Below are 10,000 nucleotides of genomic sequence, written 5' to 3'. Positions count from 1 at the left end.
TGTAGGATCATAATCTGGTTTCTACAACTAGGCATTACACGGCATTACGGGGGCGACAGTGGTACAGGAGGTAGAGAAGTAGTTTAGTAATCAGAAGGTTGCTAGTTCGATTCCCTGTCGAAGCGTCCTTGAGCAAGACACTGAGCCCCCTAATTGCTCCTGATGTGCAGTGTGCCATCAGTGTAAATGTAAAATGTGTATACATTGTAAGTCACACATATGTAAGTCGCTTTGGATAAAAGCGTCTGCTAAATGACTAAATGTAAATGTAATGCATTACACGAGACAATGTACAGTAGATCTGGTCATTTCAACCACAAAAGCCCACACAATCAATTGCACCAGTTAATATATATCAGTTAATCAGTTAATATACTAAAAACACTTTACTACTTTATACTTTGTGATGATAGAAGCATATTCAGGGTTGTAATTAGGACTCTGGTTCATCTAAGTGTTATTTAAGTACATCAAAATACTGTTACATACTGCTTATTATATTACACAGTACTTGATAGAAAATGTAATACAAGCTACGCAATACAGTCAGTGAAAAAAAAAAGACAGCTGAGATAAGACACAAGCATGAAGTATGTTTGGCTATAATAATAATAATTATTATATATATAATTCATAATATAATAATATAATAATAATAACTACGACATCTGTGGAACGTTCAAACAATATGAGACTGATGACACCGACGGTTCCTGTGGGTGTGTTTTGGCCGTGCCGCCACGCATCCTGAAAATACCCAGACTGCTTTGGGGGGGGGGGGGTCATAGACCGCTGCCTCTGTGGTCAGCCCGATTTAGAGGAACCCCCCTGCTATGTGCCTCGGCTTTGAAGGGGCTCCTTTAGATTTCGCTGACTCATTAACTTGCCGTCATGTCATGGCACAACGGCTGTGTGTTACAGTGACTTTATTACGGGATGCCAAGTCGGTGTCGAAGGATTTTCCACTTGAGGTGGCGGGGGGTGGTGGGGGGGGGGGGGGTTGTGGAGAGGCCGTTATAGACAGGGGTTGGGGGGGTTAGAGTTCTTCTATGACTAATGCTAAACACATGTGGTAACACGCTGAGCCTTTTACTCCTCTCTGCTCTCAGAACTCTCTCCCATCCATCCCCGAGAGCGCCATGGAAACGGATGAAAGAGGAGCCACGCTTTGACGTTTACTTCCTCCGGGCGGCGCTTGCTGTACGACGCGTCTGGGTCGTGAATCTGTCAATGGAGTGATCTGTGAAGGGAACGGAATGGACCTCACAGCTATGAAACGTAATGGCGACGGGAGATTAGCTGCCAGAGGGCTCCTTGTTAAAACCTCACGGTGTACTTCCCCATCAAAGAGCACAGCTGTGACAGCTGGACGGCGTGGAGGAGGGCTGTGAATTAGCAGCTACTTGAACTTGGCTCCCACAGACGTCACCTTGCCTTGCCTCGTTACACAGCGGCTGGGGTGCATGTTTCATCATTAGAGGGCACTCCTCAAGACATTTGTAGTTCCACGTTGGTGGAACGAGCTGCCTAGTACTACCAGAGCAGGGGCGTCCCTCTCTACCTTCAAGAAAGCTTTTGAACACCCAACTCTTCAGAGAGCACACCTCCCTTCCTAACTGGCACCTTGACTAGCGCTTACAGCAGTTACATTCCTGCACTTCTTTTTCCTTTCTAGGTCGTTTTTCTAATTCTTATGTAAAGCAGTATTTATTGTTACACCATGTTTTTTATTGCTCTTAGCTTGACTGTTCTCTCCCTTGTACGTCGCTTTGGACCAAAAGCGTCTGCTAAATGACTAAATGTAAATGTAAAATATAAACAATAAATCCAACTAATCCATGTTTGAGCACAAACAAACATGTTCTCATGCGCCCAGAACCAGCTGAGGACTTCTTCCATCGTCTGTTGAGCACTGAGTTATATGCTTTGCTGTCTACTACTGAATATGAACTGAATGAACTTCAGTGGATGTTGTGTTGAAGAATAGTGGAAAAGGCTGAGGCAAGTACATTTTCTGTCAAACGCCTGGACACTGTGCGTTTGGAGTTCAATAAAAGCAAGAGATGAACAACCACAAGGCTATGGTTAGGATTCCACTGCGAGAGTTCTATGGTGAGATTCCACTGCCAGAGTTCCAGACATGAAAACGGCACCACTCGCTCTCTAATAGTTGAGTCATAAAATCGCCAGATTGGCCTGGACCGCGTGCCTCAGCGAAGCGGCACGTTCCAAGATTGCTAGAGGTAAGGCCTTTTCCCAGGACCACACAGTTTCGCAAAGATCCCTGATGTGACATCATCCCTAACATCCAGTCAGATTCTGGCTCACTGAAATCACAAGTGCGCCTCAAAACGTTCACCATTAGCCATCATTAGCCATTTAACACCATATGACTATATCTTTAGCTCACCTACATGGAAGGGCAAACAGTCATTGTCAGAATAGTCCTCCTGTGTATGTCGACTACCTCAGAGTAGCTTTTAGCAGTTTGCCCTCAAATACTGAAAAGCTTAAAAAATCAAGGGCAAGTAATATTACAGTGCCAAGATAAGGAATTCGGCAACCTCTTACCGTCACTACGGCAACCTCTTACCGTCACTACGGCAACCTCTTACTGTCACTACGGCAACCTCTTACCGTCACTACGGCAACCTCTTACCGTCACTACGGCAACCTCTTACCATCACTACGGCAACCTCTTACCGTCACTACGGCAACCTCTTACCGTCACTACGACAACCTCTTACCGTCACTACAGCAACCTCTTACCGTCACTACAGCAACCTCTTACCGTCACTACGGCAACCTCCTACATCTCTACAGCTTTAAGGTCTCACCTGAGCTTGAAATGACTGATTACAGTTGGCTGCCAGACAGAGTAGGAAGTAGGAATCTCTTGGCACCTCACGATTCGATTCGATTCCGATTCAGAGGTCAACGATTCGATTCTAAACCGATTATCGATTCTAAACCGATTATCGATTATCAATTCTAAACCGATAAAAACGATTATCGATGCATGTCGATTTTTAAAACATTTGAGTTTGCTACTCAGAGTCTCAAATCACTTCCTACTTTGTGCTTGATAATTAAAGAAAATTACAAAAAAAATGTTTTATTAAAAAATCGATTATGAACTTTTCTGAATCGAGACAAAATCGTTCTAGAGAGAATTGAGAGAAATCGATAAATCGATTTTTTTCCCCCACCCCTAAAAAAGAGGGTCCTCAAACATCTTAAGTCCATCAACACCTCAGTCCTATCGGCTGTCTGCTCTGGGTGTAGATGTGGGCACCACACCCGCATGCCTACCACCCAGAACAACACATCCAGGTAAGCTCTGACGTGATAGACACACCTGCCTATGAGCCTTCGCCGAAAGACATCCATCAGCTTGTCTAGCAGCCTACCTCACAATAATACTATCGCTGACAGGCATCCTTCAATAGTAGACTAGTAGACCCTGCATCACGGTATTACACCGTCTGTCAGTAACTTCTTTCATTAAACCGTGTCACGTTTGAGTCTGACATCACTGTAAATGAAATCATCTGTGTACACTGCTGGAGCAGGATTTCTGTCTTTTGTGGAGAGAACATGAGAGGACATATTGTGTAACTGAGATAAGTTTTTTGTTATATAGTCGTTTTGTTTTGCGATGTAAAACTGCATCGTTACTGAAGTGCAGAGTGAAATTGAGACATTCACAGTTGATGTAAATCATAATTAAAATAATTAAAGTTTACTGTGGTAATTAGTGCAAAGTTCCTAAGATTACTTCCTCGACGTTACGAAAATGCTGCTGATTAATAAACAAAACAGCCTAGCATGTTGCATTTGGTAAAAAAAGAGTCGATCAATTAACTATAATGTTAAAATACAAAGGTTTATTCAATTTAGTGACAATCATATGGAAAGTTCAGTCAATATTTCTAATTGAGCCGGAGACCGATCTGCTCGTCAGTCTCGTTCAGAAACGTTCAGTTGTTTAATATAATTCAGTTCGAAGTCAAAGAATATTTCGGACTTCGGAGACACTTACCGTTCGTGTTCCTGCTTGCCAACAAAGTCTTCAGATCGGTTGCTCGAGACACCAGTTGTACTCTATAGCGAAGCGTCCCGTCCGACCGTTCCCGTTCTGTCTGACGCGACTTTCTCCGCCACCTCTGCTTTCCCCCGTGCTTTTAACCCGCCGTGTAGACACTCACTCTCACCATATCAATGGAATTTTAGACCAACCCCAGTTTCGAGGAATGGCCGAGAGAGGGGTGGATATATCCCAGTCCTGTTGTCCGCGCGTGTCATGGAAACAACTTCATGCGCACCGGACAACATAATCAATGGAACAACTTCAAGACACTCAATTAAGGGTTGCCTCCAGATAGTGTGAGCGTCTGGCAAACGTACAACGTATTAACCGGATATATAAATAGATAGATAGACAGATAGACAGATAGAGGACAACAATATATTTATTTGTTAAAACAAGAATATGAAAGAATAATTAGTTAGATCATTTATTTAGTTAGATCATTTATAGATCGATTATGATTTGTAGCAGTTGTGTGTGTACTTTTAACACATTAACGAGAATAGAGTCTCTCTCATCCTGTTCAAAAAGGTGTTCCATAATAATGTGGGTTTTCTGGAACATTCTTTCTAGACATCCTAATTCTGCAAAATGTTATTCCCATTTCATCAAATCATTATATCTCAGATCCAGAACTACGAAGGGTTAAATTCTTCATCTTTTTTAAATCAGTTTTACATTTCCCTTTTTTTGACATCATACATTTATTAGAAGTGACTAAGTAGGATACATGTTGCATTAATGTTAGTAATTAGTAGCTTACATAAGTACCAATCAAGTCACTCTTCATATCATGGTTATCATTATAATTATACCAGAATGATGTTTCTCAGTCGGAATACTCTCTGTGTAAGATTTGTTACGGGATGAGAGTACAGGGTACGGGGATACGGGGGCTCGACAGGGTAAGAGGTGATCTACAGCATGACGCCGGCTGCCAGCCGGATGATCACGACACCCATCAGGAGCGTGGAGCTCGAGGCGGCGACAGACGTGGCTCCGCCGTGTTCCGTGTGGCTGTGCGCGTGGTGCGGTCCGTTGCAGTCGTCGCTGAAGCAGCATTCGAGCTTCACGGCGGCTCCGTTCGACATGTGGGCCTTGTCGCAGAAGGACTTGTACGCGCAGGATTTCATCACCGAGTCTGTGGTGGCACACAAGGACACAAAACGGGGACAAAACGGGAGACACAGGGACGCCCCAAAAAAAAACCATCAGTGAATGAGAAAAGGAATGCGAGCGTGTAATTCGTAGCCTACGGTGAGAATGCGAAGGTGACGGAGTGCAAGGGCACCGTAGGAGGGAATTTGCAGGCATTCAGACAGTAACCCAGTAACCCCCAGACAGACGGTAGCGGACAGGAGCCGCCCCGATCCGGGCCTGATAAGAGGGAGACTCTCCGCTCCAGAGGCAGCTGCTTGCTAACCTGGCTCTGTCACCCGTACAATCTTTTTTCAACATGATATTCATAATGGCACACGGCACTCTGCTACAGCCAGCTGCTGATGTTGTTGTTGTTGTTGTGTATCCTTAGGAATTGTTTACAAAACACACGTTCCTCATCATGGTGTCACATGATCAGTAGGCCTAATTTTCATCACCAAATTAGAGAGCAGGTATAAAACACAAGATATGTTCCGTTCTAATAAGGAAAGCGCCTTATTTTTAAAATGAGTTGTGTAAAGTGTCAGATATGTGTAACCTATGCGTCATTATGTGCTGTGGGATGAACAACTTCGGCGTCCTTGAGTTACCTCTCCCCCTATTGGACTTAATGGGTATAGCACGTTACGCACGTAGGTCACGTACAGCAATGTGTGTTATTTAGCTAAAGAAGCCAGTGGAGCAGTACTGTGCGGTTTATCCATTGTGAATTAAATGTTCCCTTGTAGGTTCTACAACAGAAAACTATTTCCCATCTGAAACTTTCCCACAGTTTTTAGTACAGTTTTGTCATAAGAATGATGACTCTGTGTGTGTGTGTGTGTGTGTGTGTGTGTGTGTGTGTGTGTGTGTATACTCACTAGGCCCAGTGATGGTAGAGCAGGCATCTGCGTGGCTGGGACACACAGAAGATCCTTGTGTGTGTGTGTGTGTGTGTGTGTGTGTGTGTGTGTGTGTGTGTGTGTACTCACTAGGCCCAGTGATGGTAGAGCAGGCATCTGCGTGGCTGGGACACACAGAAGATCCTTGTGTGTGTGTGTGTGTGTGTGTGTGTGCGTGAGTGTGTGTGTGTGTGTGTGTGTATGTGTGTGTGTGTGTGTGTGTGTGTGTGTTTGTGTGTGTGTGTGTGTGTATGTGTGTGTGTGTGTGTGTGTGTGTGTGTATGTGTGTGTGTGTGTGTGTGTGTGTGTGTGTGTGTGTGTACTCACTAGGCCCAGTGATGGTAGAGCAGGCATCAGCGTGGCTGGGACACACAGAAGATCCTTGTGTGTGTGTGTGTGTGTGTGTGTGTGTGTGTGTGTGTGTGTGTGTGTGTGTGTGTGTGTGTACTCACTAGGCCCAGTGATGGTAGAGCAGGCATCTGCGTGGCTGGGGCACACAGTCGATCCTTGTGTGTGTGTGTGTGTGTGTGTGTGTGTGTGTGTGTGTGTGTGTGTGTGTGTGTGTGTGTGTGTACTCACTAGGCCCAGTGATGGTAGAGCAGGCATCTGCGTGGCTGGGACACACAGAAGATCCTTGTGTGTGTGTGTGTGTGTGTGTGTGTGTGTGTGTGTGTGTGTGTGTGTGTGTGTGTGTACTCACTAGGCCCAGTGATGGTAGAGCAGGCATCTGCGTGGCTGGGACACACAGAAGATCCTTGTGTGTGTGTGTGTGTGTGTGTGTGTGTGTGTGTATGTGTGTGTGTGTGTGTGTGTGTGTGTGTGTGTGTGTGTGTGTGTGTGTGTGTGTGTGTGTGTGTGTGTGTACTCACTAGGCCCAGTGATGGTAGAGCAGGCATCAGCGTGGCTGGGGCACACAGTCGATCCTTGTGTGTGTGTGTGTGTGTGTGTGTGTGTGTGTGTGTGTGTGTGTGTGTGTGTGTGTGTGTGTGTACTCACTAGGCCCAGTGATGGTAGAGCAGGCATCTGCGTGGCTGGGACACACAGAAGATCCTTGTGTGTGTGTGTGTGTGTGTGTGTGTGTGTGTGTGTGTGTGTGTGTGTGTGTGTGTGTACTCACTAGGCCCAGTGATGGTAGAGCAGGCATCTGCGTGGCTGGGACACACAGAAGATCCTTGTGTGTGTGTGTGTGTGTGTGTGTGTGTGTGTGTGTGTGTGTGTGTGTGTGTGTGTGTGTGTGTGTGTGTGTGTGTGTGTGTGTGTGTGTGTGTGTGTGTGTGTGTGTATGTGTGTGTGTGTGTGTGTATACTCACTAGGCCCAGTGATGGTAGAGCAGGCATCTGCGTGGCTGGGGCACACAGTCGATCCTTGCCTGTTGCACTCATCCATGTTGCCCGACACGCAGGTGTGGCATCTCAGTGCCTTGGCTTCACATTTTTCAACAGAGCAAGAAAACACACCTGATCTGAGATGAGACAGAAGAAGCAGCAGACCTCCGCCCACACCCCATGGTTCAACAGACGCCCCCCCCCCACACACACACACCCCATGGCTCAACAGACCCCCCCCCCCACACACACACACCCCATGGCTCAACAGACCCCCCCCCCCACACACACACACCCCATGGCTCAACAGACCCCCCCACACCACCACCACCACCACACCAAAAACACAGCAACATAGCTGACCATAGCTAATTTGGTGCAGTATAGAAGAGATGCACAAATAATCGGTAATTAACCAGTGTAGTTGTGCAGTGCGGTTATATAAACATAAGACCCTGATATATGCTGATATATGACCCAGTTATATAAACATAAGACCCTGATATATGCTGAAACTGTATATGACCCAGTTATATAAACATAAGACCCTGATATATGCTTATATATGAGCCAGTTAAATAAACATAAGACCCTGGTATATGCTGATATATGACCCAGCTGAATTTCCATGGCTGATTTCCCTAAAATCTTCCGACTAAGGAGTTTGTTCCAGACTGTGACGTCTTTTATAACATCCCTTCCAGACTCATGGGCAGTGCTGCACACTTTAATTTAACTGCACTTTGTAACAACTTAAACCACATAACGACACACCAGGTGTTTGATATCTCTGAACGAACAGGTAACTAATATACATAACTAAATAATAACTAATAACTAAATATATAACTAATAAACATAATTAAATAATAACTAATAACTAAATATACAGTCTGCAGTCGTTTACTACAGCAGGAACAACTAGCCTAGTCCTGCCCTTATGGAAACATCCTCCCTGCAAGTGTTCTTCATCGGTCAAGCCTTAGTTTATAACCACCAATGCTTAAATCTACTTGATATTTCCTCAAAATGTTGCAAAAAACAACAATTTTACTAGTTCAATTCAATTTTAAAATCACAATTAAAATACTTCTAAATGGTAAATGGTACAGATTCATATTCTCTACGGACCGTTGGCTAGTGTGTCCCTCGTCTTTCCCTAGTGTGTCCCTGGCGTGTCCCTAGCGTGTCCCTGACGTGTCCCTAGCGTGTTCCTGGCGTGTCCCTGGCGTGTCCCTCGTCTGTCCCTGGCGTGTCCCTGGCGTGTGCCTAGCGTGTCCCTGGCGTGTCCCTCGCGTGATCCTAGCGTGTCCCTCGCGTGATCCTAGCGTGTCCCTCGTCTGTCCCTGGCGTGTCCCTAGCGTGTCCCTGACGTGTCTCTGGCGTGTCCCTGGCGTGTCCTGCTGAGGCTACTCACTGTGTAGGGCGGCGCCGAGGACGAGGAGGACGGCCAGCAGGAGCTTCATGTTGGTGCAGAGAGGGCAGCGCTCGCGCTCAGAGGGAACAGAATGGTGGCCAACTAAAGCCTCTGTGTCCCTCACATCTTATCCCCTAATCTGCAGACGACTCTTTAGTCATCCAGCACATGCCCCTTACACACCCTCAGATTAGGCCTGGATGGGCCGACCGTCATCAGCCGAGGGGGCGGGTCGGTACCTGAGTCGCTCCAGGCACAGATGATGGGCAGGAGGGGGTTGAGGGAGAGAGTGTGTGGCAGCAGGGGGACTGGATGTCGTTAGTGTTAGTGTGTCACAATGAGAAATATCACCCATTATGTTTTCAAACACTCTCTTTTTTTTAAATAGAGAAGTACTGCAGAGAGAAAGTTAAAGAAAGAAAGTAACAAAGTAACAGACCACATTGCAGACGGAAAAAACAGCTAACCGCTGTAATTTGGGAAAATCAGGACCGCGGCGTCCACCGAATAACTGTGGCAAGTTCTCCGACGTGCTTCAAACAACCTTTCCTACCACAAGTGCCACAGTGCCCCTATAGGCAAACTGATGCTGTGTGGGGACAAAACAAAGGGACATGTCACACCAAACATTTTGTTGTTTTGTTTTGTTTTGGTTAACTGCACTTGGGATGTTGTTATTTGATAAGTAAATAGTACTGTATGTGAGCTATACTTCACACACACACACACACACACACACACACACACACACACACACACACACACACATTCCCTTTGCACAGTACTGTATGTGAGCTATACTTCACACACACACACACACACACACACACACACACACACACACACACACACACACACATTCCCTTTGCACAGTACTGTATGTGAGCTATACTTCACACACACACACACACACACACATTCCCTTTGCACAGTACTGTATGTGAGCTATACTTCTTCACTCCGTCGAGTCCATGGCTTTTCTGAAGTGCGTTGAGTTTGCCAACACAGTCAAAAAGGGAAAGGCAGCTTCTCTTTCCCTTCCTCTAATGTAGTGCAGTATGACAATGAGCTCAATAACCCCCAGTGCTAGCCTATATTGCCCCTGTAGAAGCTGGAGTGTGTGTGT

The 10,000-nt window shown here is 45.8% G+C and overlaps 1 protein-coding gene across 1 annotated transcript in view; it reads right to left on the bottom strand.

Annotated features, from left to right (window-relative positions):
• The window catches only part of loxl2a (lysyl oxidase-like 2a), a 61,222-nt gene extending 57,098 nt beyond the window's left edge, over positions 1-4,124 (bottom strand). Inside the window, exon 1 of the mRNA XM_031577683.1 lies at positions 4,041-4,124. The gene's annotated coding sequence lies outside the window, so the exon portion shown is untranslated. The remainder of the gene's footprint in view (positions 1-4,040) is intronic.
• Positions 4,125-10,000: the final 5,876 nt, after the last annotated feature.

Source organism: Clupea harengus, chromosome 12 (assembly GCF_900700415.2).
Source record: "Clupea harengus chromosome 12, Ch_v2.0.2, whole genome shotgun sequence".
Lineage (NCBI taxonomy): Eukaryota > Metazoa > Chordata > Actinopteri > Clupeiformes > Clupeidae > Clupea > Clupea harengus.
This window is presented reverse-complemented; position numbering and strand designations above follow the sequence as displayed.